At 33.6% G+C, this 11,420-nt stretch overlaps 1 protein-coding gene across 2 annotated transcripts in view; it reads right to left on the bottom strand.

Moving 5' to 3' along the window:
• Positions 1-11,420, bottom strand: part of PACRG (parkin coregulated) — a 583,000-nt gene that overhangs the window by 385,583 nt on the left and 185,997 nt on the right. The window lies entirely within an intron of this gene.

Below are 11,420 nucleotides of genomic sequence, written 5' to 3'. Positions count from 1 at the left end.
AAACAAATTGATATCAATGCAGATGTATATCATGGTCGGGAACATAAATCAATTACTCTATTCAAGAAGTTTGTGTAGCCTTTTACTAATGCTCTTTATGATAGCACAGCCTGTCAAATTATTTTTAAGAGTAGGACACCTACAATTCCATAAACATGCAAGGAGGGCAAAATGGGCAAATGAATATGGAAAGCAGCATTATCTACAAGGTGGAAGCCACGGTGAAAAAGATGTTTGAATTCTTCACTGAATTGACGATTACATGGCTCTATGAGTGTACACAAAATCTACATGAAGGAAGAATTTCTGGCAATGCATTTCACATGGAGCCCTCTTGTTACATATAGCTATGGGCAACATAGCTCAAATACCCAACTTAAACAACCAGACTAATCTGGGGTTAGAAGAGACTTGGGCTCAAAATGTTAGTCTTTACTATATAAATACAGTGTATGAGAATATCAGACTCTATATGGGGAAACATACAGCAAATTGACAAAAGCTAGAAAAAAAACAATACCAGTTTAATATTTGTCTAGGTCAAATGCAAATATTGGCATTTATTTATAGACTGCTATATTCTAGAGCTTCAAATGGAGATAATAGTATATGTTAAAGTTTTGTTTATTTTTTACTCTTTACTTTCTGAAGCTAGATCTGTGATTTCATTGGTTTAAGGAACCGATAGCATGGAAATTCTTCCGACAGCTGCAGCTTGACAAAGACATCTGTTTTGGGGAGACAGCTGGACAACGAGAGTTTAAATGAGTGGCTTAGAGGTGTCCAACTTGTATATGTCAAAGTCAGCCTTCACACAAAGCTTCTCTGACCTCTAAGGCTGCCCCTCTCTCATCACTATGCTATGCTTCAAGAAATTAAAGATAATGTTGAAAAATAAATGACTACAAAAACTGTCAGAGTTTTCATTTTGGTTTGAGAAGTTCTAATTAATGTAAAATTTAACTAAGAAAAGCAAGAGATTTCCTTATTAATTTCATCTTTTGAATGAATAATCATTGCCAATGACTCCTAGCGATAACAAATAACTCGGTCAAGAAAATTAATTACAAATTATCTAAACTGTAAATTGTTATATGTAGTGTACATGGATCTGTCTAAAAACCTGTCCAAAAACTAGAAGACATCAAAAATATTGCAAAAGGTGTTATTAAAAAGTAGTAAGACAGATCACATGAAAGCAGTATGACAAAGTAGCTCTTTTTATTGTAGTTTCCCCAAACCAACAATTACAAAAGAATGAAATATGCATAAATTTATAATAGCTAAAGATAATTTAACAAGATAAGGAAATAGAAACAATATAAAAGGTAATATATTGAAAACCAACAAAAGACCTACAATATTGGAATTTCCTATCTACTTTTCTAACCTTAGATAGTCCTGTACTATAGTTAGAGCATGAGCAAACAACCTCATAGCCTCATGTGTCAAGATTTATCTATAGTAACCCTACCTGGTCCCCTCATGGTAGTAACTCATGACTAAAATTCTTTTACCTCATAAAAGTTAGAAAATACTTTTCACAGTCATATTGACGAAAAGATATCACATGAACTAGTTTATGGCATGGATGAAGGGATTTGAAGTCAGGAGAGCTCCAAGCTACAGGGGAAGGGGCATCTACACTCAAGAGAAAGGGGATTTCTGAACTTAGTGGTAGTTTGTCTTCTTCCACATTGAGTTTTCTCTTGGACAATGACACAGGTGGGGCTTCCCACCCCAGAACTTGAGGATGCTGAGAATAGTTAGCCTCCAGGGTCAATGCAGAGAAGAAAAGAAGTTGTGTGACTATGGGAAAGACATTTCACCACTTTCAGCATCAGTTTTATCATCTATAAAAGGAGGGGAATGGAATACATGAACTCTACGATGCCTTATGATTCTATGATCTATTATTCTAAGTATATATTAGGGCAGGTAGGTATGAATCAGGGTGACTTGGTTTCAAATCTTGCCTCACACATTTACTAGCTATGTGGCCTTGGGCAGTCATTTAATCACTGTTTGCCTCAGTTTCCCCATTTGCAAAATATGGGTAATAAAAGCATCTACCTCCCAAGGTTGTTGTGAGAATCAAATGAGATAACATGTATAAAGTTCTCAGCACAGTACCTGGCAAACAGTAGGTATTATATTAATGTTAGATATGATGATGATGATAATGATGATTGAAACTAATTCAGAAATCAGAGTTCTTATTGCAGAAATAAATAAGAAACTAAAGGGCAAGTAACAAAACACATGGTGGAAATCTTTTAAAAAGTAGTATGGCCTCTGAAAAAGAGAATTATTCACTTGGAATTTTAAAACACAATAGTGAAAGAAAATTTGACAAAAGAGAAAGACTTTAAGATAATACATAAATTACAATCAAGCAAAAACGAATGACTTTGAATAAAGAATAACTGATAGATAATTTATACAGAGATAAGCTATTGATCACTGATCTTCCAGGAAAAAAAATGATAAAAATTTTAAAACCTAATTAAAACATTACAGAAAATAGTGGAAGAAAACATCCCCAAAATTTTGAATGCAGATGATAAAACACTGATTGACTAAATCCATGTATTGTTAACAGAGAAAAAGTACATGCCTGGCATGTCATAATTATATTTCAAAATTTCAATACCTAGGAACAAAATTTGCTAAATTTCCAAAAGGAAAAAGGCTTTTAACTACAAAGGAACATTGATTTGTCCAAGATTACCACAGATCCACACAAAATCTAAGAAAAAGATTGAAATGAGCTATTAAAAAAAATAAACACTTATTATGGATACAAAAAGATAGAGTTTTAACAAAAAAAAAAGGCAGTTAAGGTACTCCAGGAGAAGAAACCACAGAAAGCAGAGTATTTTTTCTTTGGAAATACTTTAGATAAGAGAAACATAAGAATGGTAAATAAATACAATAATCAAGAAAAGGCTAAATAATTAAATAAATTCTCTTATGTTCAGTAGGCTTTTAAAAAAGATATTGGTTTGATGGATTAAAGAAAGGTAAAGAGGAATTATCAAAGGACATAAAAGGATCTTGTGGCAAATGGGGAACATAGTTTACCAAGTTGAAGATGGCATAATGACTTACTTGGAAAGTACCAGAGATAATGAAGAAAGAACCTAATTGAGAAAAATAATAATTTCAAGTCAAGTAGTAGGATACAAATAAATCATTTAAAATCATTAGCAATTGTACGTAAAAAAATTAATATAGGAGGCAGTGATAGAAAGTAAACTCTCATTCAGCAAAACTAAAAAATGAATAAAACATCTATTAGTCAATCTACAAAGACATTATGTAAATTCCAATATAAAACATCCTATAAAAAGCAAGGATGACCTAAGTACTGAAGGACTATCCATTTTCTTGTTTTGCCTATGTAAATATAACAAAAATTATGATGATAATTTACTTGTAGATTTAATGCCATATAAATTCAACTACACAAGAAGTACTTGATGGATAGTAAAAATAATAGCATATTTCATTAAAACAAAGTATTCTCAAAAGATCAATTGCTCATAAACCTGGAGTCATGCACTTTTATAAAATATTTTGATAACTGTATTTCAATATAATTTGCTTCCTTTGTGTTCTTACATATTTTATTTTATGCATTTAAAACTTTATGCTCAGGGGCAGAGCCAAGATGGTGGAATAAAAGCAGAGACTTCCTAGAGTTCTCCCCCCAAACCCAACCAAATACCTGTAAAAAATGACTATAAACAAATTCTGGAGCTTCAGAACCCACAGAATGCTGGAGTGAAGAAATCTTCAGCCCAACACACCCTAAAAAGTCTCCAGGAAGCATCAATCACACTAGGCTGGAAGCAGAGTGCAGCACAGACCATATCTGAGCAGGACTCAGGAGAATGAATCACTGACACCTGTGGCTGTGTCCAGACTTCTTGACTCCAAAATGCTGAGAACCAATTGTAAGGTCAGTGAAAAAAACCTATTGGACCTGTGTGAGAGAGCAGAGTGGTTTGGCCCCAGCCACAGGGTAGTGGAGGAGGAGCCTTCAGCTGTGGCAGCAGCTGTTTCTGGAGCTTTAGGCTCACAGATTGTGGGAGGATCAAGCATCTGACAGCACACCTCCCCCCACTGGAAGCAGAGAACTACCTTGACAAAGAGCTCAAAAGTAAAATAATTGGCTGGGGAAATGAGTAAAAACAAGAAGAAAAAAAAACTATAGAATCTTACTTTGGTGACAAGGAAGATCAAAACATACAGCCAGAAGACAACAAGTCAAAGCTCCTACATCTAAAACCTCCAAGAAAAATACGAATTGGTCTCAGGTTATGGAAGAGCTCAAAAAGGATTTTTAAAATCAAGTAAGAGAAGTAAAGGAAAAATTGGGAAGAGAAATGAGAGTAATGTAAGAAAATAGTGAAAAACGAATCAACTGCCTGCTTAAAAAGGACCCCTAAAAAACTGAAGAAAATAATATCTTAAAAAGTTGACAAACCTATATGGCAAAAAAGATCCAAACAGCCAATGAAGAGGAGAATGCCTTAACAAGCAGAATTAGCCAAATGAAAAAGTCCAAAAGTCCACTGAAGAAAATAATTCCTTAAAAATTGGAATGGAGCAGATGGAAGCTAATGACTTCATGAAAAATCAAGAAATTATAAAACAAAACCAAAAGAATGGAAAAAATAGAAGACAATGTGAAATACCTCATTGGAAAAACTACTGACCTGGAAAACAGATCCAGGAGAGACAATTTAAAAATTATTGGATTACCTGGAAGTCATGATCAAAAAAAGAACCTAAACATCATCTTCCAAGATTGATTGAGGAAAACGGATGTTTTAGAACCAGAGGGTAAAATAGGTACTGAAAGAATCCACCGATCACCTCTTGAAAGAGATTTCAAAAGGAAAACTCCTAGGAATGTTGTACTCAAATTCCAGAGCTCTCAGTTCAAGGAGAGAATGTTGCAAGAAGCCAAAAAGAAATAATTTGAGTTTTGTGGAAACACAATCAGGATAACACAAGGTCTAGTAGCTTCTACATTAAAGGATTGGAAGGTTGGAATATGATATTCCAGAGGTCAAAGGAGCTAGGATTAAAACCAAGAATCACCTACCCAGAAAAACTGAGTATAATACTTCAGGGGGGAAAAATGATCATTTAATGAAATAGAGGACTTTCAAGTATTCTTGATAAAAAGACCAGAACTGAATAGAAAATTTGACTTCCAAATAAAAGAATCAAGAGAAGCATGAAAAGGTAAATAGGAAAGACATACAAGGGTATAGAAATCTATCTTGCCCTACAAGAAAATAGAAGGGAAGGGGATAAGAGAAGGGAAGGGTATGATAGAAGGGAGGGCAGATTGGGGAAGAGGTAATCATAATGCACACTGTGTTGGGGTGGGCAGAGGGAAGAGAAGGGGAAAAAATTTGGAACTCAAAATCTTGTGGGAGTAAATATTGAAAATTAAAAAAAAAATTAATAATAAAAAACCACGTTATGCTGAGAAGATATATAGGCTTCCTATGGTTCTGCTTCCTTCCTCACTGAGGAAATTAATATGAATATATAAGATCAAGAATAATCCCCAATAGCTAAGTGGTTAAGTACATATTAACAAATGGTTCTCAAAAAATAGTAAATTATTATGTAATTATAATTAGTAATAACAAAAATAACTTAAAACAATGGAGGATTCAACTTTTAGTCAGGAAACTGGTAAAGATGATAGTCAATGTTACACAGGTTACAGAGACATAGGTACATTATAACACTTTTAGTGGAGTTATTTTGTGATCCAACTACTGGAAAACAATTTGGAATTTTTCACATACAAAAAAAGTGACTAAATTTTTCTTACTTCTCAATCTAGATATTTCACTGCTTCATAATACCTGTAGTGTATCAAAGACAGAAAAAACATATATATTAAAATATTAACAGCAGCAATTCAGTAGCTATGAACTCTAAACCTAATGGGTACCTTTATATATTGAGGAATGACTACACAAATTGTGATATATGGATAAAATATAGTATTATTATTTATGAATAATGAAAAATTCAAAAGATGATTTATGAAGTTATATAGTGACAACAATAATATAAATTAAAAATAAAATAAACTTAAATGCTGCATAATTATAAAGATTCAACTTTTATGCCAGAAAAGAGAGGAAAAAAGTAACCTATCTTCTTTTGTTGGAAAAATAGGGAAATATAGTTGTATAATGGTGCCTAACTTGCCAAAATCTATATAAGTATTAGTTTTACATAGCTATTTTATTTTTTCCTATGTTTCAAAAGGAAGAGTTGTAGAGGAGGGGGTCAGGGTATAGTGGGCTGGGAGACAGAGGGCCAGGAAAAGGCATATTTCTAAGAATGACTAATATAAAAAAGTCATTGATAAAATTGAAAAAATAAACAAAAAAGGAGAATAAAGAGAGGAAGATACATGTGATTTGCAGAAAACAATTATAGATCAATAAAACTTGCACTCATAAAAGATCAAATATCACAGATGTTTCAAGGGAATTTGAGATGGGAGAAAACAGAAAGATAGAAGTCTAATATAGTGGAAGGAACACTGGGTTTTGAGTGAGAATCCTTTTTCACTCATTCTCACTGGTTTCAAATCCTGTTATGTATTCTGTATAGATATAGTGAAATCATCTTTAGACCTCACTTTTCTCATTTGTAACACAGGGGGAATGGATTAGATGTCCTCTAAGCTTCCCTCTAACTCTAAATCTATACTCTTATTATTTTTTAAGACAGATAACAAGAGTACTATGAATCTGTTTGGCAGAATTTGTAACCTCACAGGCAATCAAGGGACCCTTTAGCTGATCAAAATTCTAAAAGTACTTTGACACCAAAATGACTGAAAGAGCTGGCATGTGGGAATGCTTAGAAACCATCAATTATCTCTGAAAGGTCATAGAGAACTGAAGAAAGATGGATATTGTCCAATTTTTTGAAAAGGGAAGAAAGTAGAATGGGTAAATGTAAGTTTACTTGGATTCCTGGTAAAATTCTAGAACATATTTTTAACAGGATATTGAACATTTAGGACAGAAAGTAGTACTCAGAATGAGTCAGCACGGCTATAACAAGAACAGGTCATTCTAACCTAACATTTCCCTTTCCAACAGGGTGATTAGGCAAACAGCATGGCAAGAAGTAGCATGGCCTCATGGATACAAAGCTAGCTTCAGAGTCAAGGATATGCCTGGGTTCAAGTCCTGCTTCTGACATACGTTGGTGTACGACCCTAAGCAAGTCACTTAACCTTTAAGACTCCAAGATGAAGAGAAGGTGCCAAAAGTTTAGGTGTATTGTTATTGTTTGTTTGTTTTACTCAACTTGGTGTCAAAATACTTTGAGTTTTGAAATCACAGGTCTAGTCCCTATCCCTACTAGACCAGGAGATCAGAGAAGAAGTTAACTTAGTAGTTTACCAAATTTTAGTAAAACACTTGATGTGGAGATGATAAGAGGAAGGTGAGATGACAGCAGAGTTGAGTGGATTTGGAACTGATTGAATGGCTGACCTTAAAGAGTATATAGGAGTGATTCGATATCTCTTTAGAATGGTTTCTACTGGAATGCCCTAGAGATCTATGCCTGACCCTGCTAAGTGTTTTTTATTAATAATCTAGATAATATGGATAGCATAATTGCTAAATATGTAAGTGACACAAACCTGGGAAGGGTAGTTATCAACTTATGTGATAGGGCAAAGATAAAAAATGATCTAAAAAGACTAGAACATTGGTCCAAATCTAAAATTTTACAAATAAAATCTAATAGGTAGTAACATAAAGAATTATATTTGAGTTCAAGTAATCAACTTGACAAACACAAGTGACAGAACAGGTTTTCTGGAAAACAAAATAAAAAAAATTAGTGGATAGTAAGCTCAATGTGAATCAACAATATCCAATAAATTTCATAGTAGCCAGACCTGGAAGCAAGATCTAGATCATTTAGTCCAATTCCCTCATTTTATTCATGCACAAACTGAAGCCTAGAGAGGTTAGTTGTTTACGTTTGATCTTAATTGTTATACGTTTGATTTTAATTGCCTCCTAAAAGAAATTTCAAGCAATTGTAATTATTTCAGGCTTTGCAATTTTTAACCTACCTAATTTTAGCCATAGGATACAGACCTGAAAAGGACCTCAAAGGCCCCATGTAGTCCAATTCTATGAATTCACAGATGAAAAAATGCCTAGCAAGGTTGCCAAAGGTCACATCAGTAGTAGCAAAGCGGAGATTTGAAATCAAGGTGTTTGACTCCAGAATCGATGCCCTTTTCACTGTAACACTTTAGTGTTTTAAGAAAAGACTGCAAAATGAGTCCTAGTCCTGGCAATTGAAAAAAGGAATAATAATAAGGAATATTATGCTAGGCAGATATTTCTATGTCTTGAAAACTATGTTATGAAAGAAATATCTTAGTTTCATGCTTCAAATTTTCCATTGCCCTTTGAATTGAAAAACAGTATCAGAAGACAAAAATACTTTCAACAAGGTCAAATGAAAAAAAAATCCATTCCTTTTGGAACTATCATTAGAAAAACACTCAACAAGTATGTACCTAAAAGATCATTTATATAAATGGGGGAAAAAAGCTAAAAAGTCAAGTAGAAAGTCCTCATATTTTACCATAAAAACTAGGCTATTTCTAACTTTCTAACAAACAAAGCACAAAACTGCCACAGGTTCATTTTTTTTTTACTTATGTATTATATGCATATTTGGTGTACTTGATGACTATAACAATAAGCTATACTGATTTTTAACAAGACAGAATAATGTTCCATTGTTTGATTACGTCCATCCACAAAATGGTATGTCAGATCCAGAATTTTAAAAATTTTCATTTCTTAGAAATAAAATTTCAATTCTTAACAAGAAAAAAGATATGATTTAAAAGCTATGCACTAAAGAAAGTATAGTGATATTCAAATAATGTTCCCCATAACAAAATTTAGGAACTTTTTGAAGAAAGCCAATCTCTAACATTTTTTATATGAAGAATAAAAAGGATTGCAAACCATCCAAATTACTCTTAGAAACATGCAAATTCATGGCTATTTACTTTGTAAGGGTAACATATGAATACACATATGGTAAAATTGAAGGATGATTTTCACATGGAGTTGGAAAAGTAATAAAGTCAAGGGAATATGCTGAACAAAAATAATTTTCAAAAAACAATAGTTGTATCCTTATTGGAAGCATAAAAGCCAGAAAACTATCTTTTTTCCTTTTTTCCTTCCTTCCTTCCTTCCTTCCTTCCTTCCTTCCTTCCTTCCTTCCTTCCTTCCTTCCTTCCTTCCTTCCTTCCTCCCTCCCTCCCTCCCTCCCTCCCTCCCTCCCTCTATTCCTCCCTCCTCCTCTTTCTTTCTTGTCTATATTTAAGTGATATTTTGTAGCTACGGTTTTAGTTTAGTTTAGATACATCATTTAAAATAGGATTCTTGACTTTTTTCACATAGGAAAAGATTACCTGATTAGTTGCTTTTAAATAACAATTAGCTCATTCCTGACACATTACACACTCAAAAGCATCGTACACAAGCAAAAGTGTTATCTAAAAAGTACCTTGTTTATTCTTGTCTGCTGAGGCCCAGATATCTCCTTTAATTTCCTTGTCCACTTGGCTCTCTCAGACTCCTAAATGCATGTTATTCAAAGTAATCACATAGAGAGGGTATAAACTCCCTCCAAAACTAATGGTGCAAACCAAAACTTTTTTGGAACTTCTTTGGAACTCTTTCATAGTTTAATTCTTTTAAAATTTATGAATATCTTAAAAAAAAGCCAACACTGTCATTTCCCAAATACTCTCCACTCCAAGAGAATCCTCAGTATCATTTTATAAGAACTCAAGAAAATTTTTAACTCAAACTCCTTTACAATCCTACAGTGATTTCATCCTCATTCACCAAACTTGGATTTCAATGGCATTTGGCAATTTAAAAAATTAAGCTCATTATTAAAGGGCAAATATTATTCTATCCTTTAGAATATTAAAAGAAATATACTACTAACCATGAAGATAAAGAAGATTAAGAAGAAAATTAAGAAAATGAAGGAGAAGAAAGTAGTAGGAAGAAGAGGAGAAGAAGCAGAAGAACAAGAAAAAAGGAAAAAACCTTGGGGGCACAGACAATGTAAGACTTTTTCTTTCTGGCCATCACCAATGCAGACATTTTTTCTGCTTAATTCTACTTGTTAGTAAAAAGGCATTTGTTTTCTTTCTAAGTGGGGAAAAGGGTAGGTTAGAAAGGAGAAAAGACAGATTTTTATTGACTAAAAAAATAAAATTTAATTAATAAAATAGAAGGAGAAAATTGTTCATACATATATTCCAGGCTTGATATTACAGCATGGATACAACACAGAAAGAATGATAAACAAGAGGGAGGGCAATTCATAATAGACAATATTCAAGAGGTGGGGAGAATACTGGACTTATGATTTCACTGATTTCCCCAGATAAGGAAACTCCATTATAACAGGTTGGCATGTTTTCTGTAATTTATATCCTCAGAGAGTTTTCTAGAGTACTCACATGTATTAAGTGACTCATGCAGGGTGACACAGTCAATATGGTTGAGACTTGGACCCCAAGTCTTTGCGGTTCAGAGACCAGCTTAAAATATATGAATGACTCATCTCTTGGCCAAGGATGGAATTTACCTAACAAGGAGCAATAAAAACTAGATATATCTATATTCTTGTGAGTCTAACCAAGATGGTTTTAAAGTGAAAGAGGGACAACTTTGAAAGGTTTAGGAACTCTCTTCAATGCAATGATCATCTATGATTCTAGAAGACTCATGGTGCAGCGGGCCATCTACCTCCTACTACATCACAATTCCTTTCTATCAAAGAAGACGGGCAGCAACAAAACACATGGTGTCAGATATCCATCTATGAATTCACAAAATACAAACAATAAACAGAGTGGACTACTGATCTTAACTCAAGGAGAAAAATTTGACTTCATAGGTACTGCTGAAAAGTGATGTGATAGTACTTGTGAATGGAATATGGCTCTTGAGAGTATAACAATACCTTATTCAAAAGGAAATGGATAGATAAATCTGAGAAGCTGAGAATAGGAATAAAGCATAAAACAGAGAGAGACTATAGCATTATTAATTGTAAGGGTATGCTCCTGATCACTTTTACAGAAAGAGGTATTGGATAAAGGAAGGGCCCAGGTCATCCATCCCTCATTCTTCTCCTGATGCTCTACTTCTGCTTCTCTGGATTTTGCTACCATGCCCCTCATCCCAGCCTACCCTTTCCCTGATTCATTTGATGGAAATTTCTGAAATTTTTTACCATTTACTTAACAAACAAGAGGAAACACAGTATTGTGGATAGAGAGCCTACCT

The sequence above is a fragment of the Notamacropus eugenii genome, chromosome 2 (genome assembly GCF_028372415.1).
Source record: "Notamacropus eugenii isolate mMacEug1 chromosome 2, mMacEug1.pri_v2, whole genome shotgun sequence".
Lineage (NCBI taxonomy): Eukaryota > Metazoa > Chordata > Mammalia > Diprotodontia > Macropodidae > Notamacropus > Notamacropus eugenii.
Note: the sequence above shows the minus strand (reverse complement) of the source record. Positions and strands in the feature narration are given on the sequence as shown.